The 6,549-nt window shown below is 49.7% G+C and overlaps 1 non-coding gene across 1 annotated transcript; it reads left to right on the forward strand.

Annotated features, from left to right (window-relative positions):
- Window positions 1-6,007: 6,007 nt before the first annotated feature.
- LOC125916681 (small nucleolar RNA SNORA17) lies at window positions 6,008-6,120 on the forward strand. Its single transcript, XR_007456007.1, has one exon. It is a non-coding gene; the product is annotated as a small nucleolar RNA SNORA17 (small nucleolar RNA).
- The last annotated feature ends 429 nt before the right edge of the window (window positions 6,121-6,549 follow it).

Raw genomic sequence — 6,549 nt, forward strand, 5'->3', positions numbered from 1 at the left:
GGGGGGAGAGAGGGAGAGGGAGGGAGACAAAGGGAGAGGGACAGAGAGAGACGAGATGGAGAGAGGGAGAAGGGAAGAGAGGGAGGAAGGAAAAGACATAATTCTTTATACTCTTGGTACCTTCTAGTAGGACTCTTACTAATATGGCTCTCTCATCATCTGTTTATTTCCTCATCACACCCTATACATCCGTCACCATAAACGGTTCCTGTGTTGGCCACCTGACCCAACAGATTATCCAAGGCCATTTGTTGAATGACTGATTCAGTGGCAAGTGACTACACGAATGAGGTAGCTCTAAAATTTTCCTTCATGGTAGAATCGGACCCTTCTTGTGACGTCTAAGAGTCTGGCCTAGAAGCAGGGTCCGAGCCGGGTGCCGGGGAAAGACTTGTTCATCCTTCGACCAGCTGTTGCGTGAGGTTGTGGCAAAGTCAGCTCCATGATCAAACAGATCTTAGAGTCTGTGGGGGAAGGGGGACACTGGCAGGTACCAAATAATTACCCAGGTGAATTTATAGTTATAGACAAAGGCACTAAGAGAAAAGAGCTCAGGCTCTTTGTCACGTGTGCATATAACCCAGTGGTTAGCAAGGGTGCTGTGCAGAAGGGAGGAGGTGGGGAGGCGGGAGACAGAACAGCATCCGGGCGGAGAGAAAGGCATGTGCAAAGGCCCAGAGCATGAGGGGCATGGCACGTCTGCGGAACTAAGACAAGGGGATCAGCTGGGGCACGGAGAAGTGAGGGAGCTCGGCTAGAGGGCCAGCACCTGGAGCGTGTCTGAGTCAAATGTGAGGAGCTTGTCCTCCTCCGAAAAGGTAATCAGAGATTATAAAGCACTAGACCTCCAACGTAGCATAGGAGACAGAAAGCTAAGTTTTTATTAAAAAATTTTTTTTAATGTTTATCCAGTTTTGAGAGACAGAGAGAGACAGAGCATGAGCGGGGAAGGGGCAGAGAGAGGGAGACACGGAATCCGAAACAGGCTCCAGGCTCTGAGCTGTCAGCACAGAGCCTGACGCGGGGCTCGAACTCAGGAACTGTGAGATTATGACCGAGCCGAAGTCAGACGCTCAACCGACTGAGCCACTCAGGTGCCGCGAACGCTATAAGCTTTTAATCAGAGTAAAGTATGTTATGGCAGGAGCACCTCGGTGGCTCAGTCGGTTGAGCGTCCTACTTCGGTTCCGGTCACGATCTTGCAGTTCAGGGGTTCGAGCCCCGCATCGGGCTCTGTGCTGACAATTCGGAGCCTGGAGCCTGCTTCGGATTCTGTGTCTCCCTCTCTCTCAGCCCCTCCCCTGCTCTGTCCCTCAAAAAAAAAAATAAATAAACCTTAAAAAATTTTTTCTTTAAGTATGTGATCGCGGAAGAATTGCCTGGTGACAGGAAAGGGCACAGCAGGGGTCTTGGCCACTCAATCCACGTGATGTCACCGCGGGCAAAGTGTCACTAACCTCTTACACTTTCATGAAGGTCCTGGAGTGCTGTGCCTATTATTTCATGGTCGCGTCCCTGACGGCTTCCTCTCCCACAACCGTGTGGAAGAAAGCCCTCCTGTTTTCTAGAAGGGTTTTGTCCTCACCTGCAGCTTCTACGTTTGTCTGGTCTGGCATCCCATCTCTTGACTCAGCCGTGCCTCTAACAGTTCCGGTTTGCACATTCCCAGCTTCGGCGAAAACAGAAGGGCCTAGACTGAAGCATCTGGCTTGCAGAGGGTACAGACAGTCACAGGAGAACTTTAGAAGTTCTTGGTTCGAGGGGCATCTCAGCTAGAAACGCTATCAACCTCCGGAAAGTTGAGCTTAAAAAAAAAAAATCTGTTTGTTTGTACATGGGCTGATTTGTTTTTCTTGTATGTAAATAAATATGTCTGTGCTGTGCCATAACCCTCTGAGCAAAGGTTGCAAGTCAGGAAGATTTGGAGCTTGTAACATTGAATTCTTTAAAACTAAAATAATAAAAGTAGCAATCATAATAAAGAATTGGCTGCCGGTTCCCCCACAGCAGGGCTGTCTCCCCACTTACGAGTGGTTACATTTTGATTTTCCAAGCTTGCTGCAAATGGGTCTGAATCGGACTCGATTTCCCATCATAATTGCTTTCTGCGTGAAGAGGTCTTTTCCAGAACTGTCTGCTGCTGTTTTAATGGGAAGCCTGTCTATTTGTATGTTAATAGTTTCCTCTGCGTTATTGGGTTTGTCGACGGAAAAGCTCAAATCAGATGCTTCCCTATTTTCAAGGTTTACTATTAATCTCTGGATTTTTGGGCTAACACGAAGCCATTTCAGCCCCCTCTGTTCTAAGTCCTCCTGATGAAAGCGTGACGACGGAGGAGTGACGATCACAACGTGCTTCCAGACACGAAGCACAGTCGTACCAATAGGCCCTCGACGGGCCGGCCCCGGGGAACCCTGGTGCCCGTGCAGCCCCACAGGTGAGTGGGGCTAGTGACAGCTGGGCGGCCCGTGCTCATGTCTTCTGGCTTGGCTGAGTAAGGTCACCTGTACCAGGTCAAAGAACACTGTAGCCATGCCAAGGCCGTGATGAGTCCCCGGGGAGAAACCAGGACCTCAGGGCCAGGCCGGCCTTTGAATTCAGACTCTGCAGGTGAGTGGCTCTCTAATACACCGCCAGCCACAGCCTCTTGAATTTGCAAGTTCCTCACCGTTAAAAAAAGAAACAGGAGCCCCGGTTCGAAAAGATATGTCCATCCCTATGTTATTTACAATAGCCAAGATTGTACAATAGCCAAGAGCAGCGTCATTTACAATAGCCAAGATATGGAAAACAACGCAAGTGTCCATCGGTAGATGAATGAATAAAGACGACGGGGTATGCGTCCCCAATGGAATATTACTCAGCCATAAAGAAGAATGACGTCTTGCCATTTGGGACGACACGGGGGACAGAGAGGGTATTCTGCTGAGTGAAGCGAGTCAGACAGAGAAAGACAAATACCATATGACTTCGCTTACATGTGGAATCTAACCAAACAGAACAAACAGAAAGTGGAAAGAGACCCATAAATCCAGAAAACAAACTGATGACTGCCAGAGGGAAGGTGGGTACGGGGATGGGCGAAACGGGAGAGGGACAGTGGGAGGTACAGGCTTCCTGGTACGGAATGAATAAGTCACGGGGATGAAAGGGACAGCGTGGGGAATATAGTTGATGGTACGGTAATCGTGTGGCACGGGGACAGATGGTACCTACACTTGGGGTGAGCACAGCATAACGTATACAGTTGTAGAATCACTGTGTCGTGCCCCTGAAGCGTATACAACATGGCGCGTCGACTATAACGAACAAAAAAAGTTTTTAAAAAAGTCATGAAAACGGGGGGGGGGGGGAGCCATGAACAGGAGCAGCATTCACTTGTATTATTTATCCTACTGATCGTGATGTCTAACTGCATAGCGTCCATGAAAACACCTGATGCCTGGCTATCAGTAGCCCTCTGAGACACGATTGTTCAAACTCAGAACGCAGAATCTGCTCTTTGTAATTCACTCATCCATCGTTTGGTCCATAAGGACAGGGATTTTAATCTCTCTTGCTTCTCCGCAGTGCATAGGATACTCGTGTGCGCACAGTAGGTGCTTAATAAGTAATTCTAGACAAGACGACCAAATGGGGCTCAGTCATCACATACTTACGGTGCACCTGCTCTACCCCAGTACTTAGGCCAAGCACCAGGACCCTAGGAATGAAAATATGTTGGTCTTGTTCCTGAGAGCTCTTGACCGTTGAGGGGGTGGTCAGTGGAGGTCACAGAGAACAGAGATATAAATAGTTACAACAACGTGCACTTTCTTAAGAGTATGGCCTAGGAAGTGGCTGAATCAGAATTGCCCAGAGCATGTGTTAAAGATACAGATCTCCCCATGGCAGGAGACTGACAGAATCAAAATGGCTGGGGGACGGGCCCTGGGAAACTCATTTTTTTACCAGAATCCCAGAAGACCCTAACTTGCCCTTTTGTTAGGAAACTCAGCAGACGTGCATCTTGAGGATGGTGTTTGAGTTATTGCAAAGTTTTGTGACAGCTACAGTCGGGGCCAAGGGGACTCAGGGAAGCCCACTTAGGGAGATGACTTTGGAACTCTGGTTTGAGAGGTCAGTAAGGAAGAGATTGCAGATCAAGAAGGGTCTGAGGACGCCCTGTCAGAGGGGAGGGCACAGACCGGTCCCCACTGTTCCCGAAACAGCCGACAGAGGAGGTCTGAAAGAGAAGGCGAGACAAGTCAGTCCAAGGAATTCGGACTTTATAAAAAGCAAATTTTGCAAGCAGATGACAAAACCAGATTTTTAAAATTGAAGTACAATGGCGTGCAACATGACATTAATTTCAGGGGTACGACGTCTTGATTCACCATCTGTATACCCTGCAAAATGATCACCATCAGCCTAGCTGACATCCACCATCACAGTTATCAACTTTTTGTTTTTCTCTTGGGACAAGAACTTTTAAGACCTGCTCTCTCAGCAACTTTTAAATGTGCAGTGCAGTATTATTCGGATTTGTATTTTTTTTTAATAAAGAACAATCCTGTCGATTAATTCAAACATAATTAAAACACTGAATTGACAGAAATTGCAGACAGATGCAGGACTGAGTGTGTTTTGGCAAATGAACCAAGGAGCAAAGAAGGATCCTTTAACAGGACCCATGAGCCTGAAAGTTGCCGGGAAATAAAGGGAAATGGCAGTTGGAGACGATCTATAAATCAACACGAGCAGGAGAATGACCCAGAAGCAGGGAACGGACCGTGAGTTCATTCTGCTAAGCGAAATGAACGTTTTGGTTTTTTTTTTCTTTTTTAAAGTACTGTTTGCCTGTTTAGATTCCTTTCGTGTCATACCGCCTCTGAATCCAACTGCTTGTCCAGCTCTCCATATTTTTTCTGGATAAAAACCAGGGCACGAGGTGTGTCGGGCCCATGCTCAGGGTGGGGTGGCCTGGGAAAGGCAGGATTTGGGGAGGAGGGGGTGGGCCTTGGAGTCCGGGATTTGCCAGTCATAACCCTGTGACTTTGCCCATGTTCTAGACCCTCCCAAAGTCTTAGTTTCATCATGTACTAATGATGTAAATATTAGGTGTGGATAGTAATAACTATTTCCCAGGGCCATTTCAAGGGCTGACTGGTATAAGGAAAAAAAAAAAAAAAAAAGCCAGGCATGCAGGGGGGGGGCTTGGGGAAGGATGGAGAATCACGGGAAACGGTGGCAGTGATACAATCATTATAAAGATAGCATTTCTTTATTCCCTGGGGAGCTGAGCCTGGAATCTTCCCAATCACATTTTTGCTTAGAAGAGTTTGGCTGGGAAATAACCGAAACTGGGAGGTTCCCCTCCCAAAACTTGTGTGCAGAGGGCACCCGCTTTGCTCGGGGCACAGCAGGCAGGGCAAAGGCGCCTTGCTCTGGTGACTCAGCTCACATATCTCCATGGGGTGACCGGTGCCGCCTCCTCCAGGACCCGAGCTGGCTGTCCCGGCTGCTGCCCTTACTGAGAAGGTGGCAGGAGGGGCCGGCCTGGCCCTAGAAGGCCCTTCACTGAGTGACAGCTGGAGTGCCTCGTCTGAGTCACTGCTCAGGGTGGGGCACGTTGCTGGGGCATGGGTGTTCCAGGGGAAGGTGGGCCTGTCGTGACAGAGCCCCCAGACTCAGTGCTGAGTCACCCCCTGAGTGTCCTCAGCCCCCACTCCCTGCCTCTCTTCCCTTCTGGACCTGACCGGGCCCATTCTGGGAAGGTATTAGGCAATGGATCGCCTAGAGACCCCGGTGCACCTACAGCCCAGGAAGAGTTAAATAATTATCCCAGGAGTCAAGCAATTGCTTGGCTCAGAGAACCAATAATACTTAAGCGTTTGCTGTATGCGAGACCTTGAATGGGGTTGGAATAGGAGGTGGAGGATGACAGAGAGCGTGGCCAACTCGCTCCTGTGTGCCCGGGGCTGCACCTGGTTTTAAACGGAGGAGTCCTGGGTCCCCCGGAAGCCCCTCTGTCCCTGGCAAACAGGGGAGCTGGCCCCTGAAGGGACAGGGTGGTAGAGAAAAGACAGGCGTCTGTGCCCAGAGGTGCTGACTGGTGAGGACGTGCTGCTGCCTGACATTTACGTGCGTGAGTGTTTGCTGTGTGCCTGGCACTGCTCTGGATTCCCTTGTGTAAGCCCCAGAGCGATCCCACGAGGCAGGTACCATCCGGGTTTGCCAACGAGTAAACTGAGTCACAGGAGGGCCGAGCGACTCTGTGAGGTTGCAGGAACACTAATGTCAGTGCACGAATCTTGGCGGTCCAGGTCCAGGCTGAGCCCCATCTGAATTCGTTGCTTGGATCAGTACACACACACACACACACACACACACACACACACACACACAAACACGTGGGTCTCCCGTGGCACAGTGCTGCAGCAAATGTCATTTCAAAGAAGCCCGGTCTCGCAGTGGAGGACGTTACGGGGATCAGGACCAAAAAGATCCCAGCTCCCGAGCAACCCTTCCTAAAACGCCTCTTCCCTCCATTCTATTCACCTGGTCCAC

This window comes from Panthera uncia, assembly GCF_023721935.1.
Source record: "Panthera uncia isolate 11264 chromosome E2 unlocalized genomic scaffold, Puncia_PCG_1.0 HiC_scaffold_20, whole genome shotgun sequence".
Taxonomy (NCBI): domain Eukaryota; kingdom Metazoa; phylum Chordata; class Mammalia; order Carnivora; family Felidae; genus Panthera; species Panthera uncia.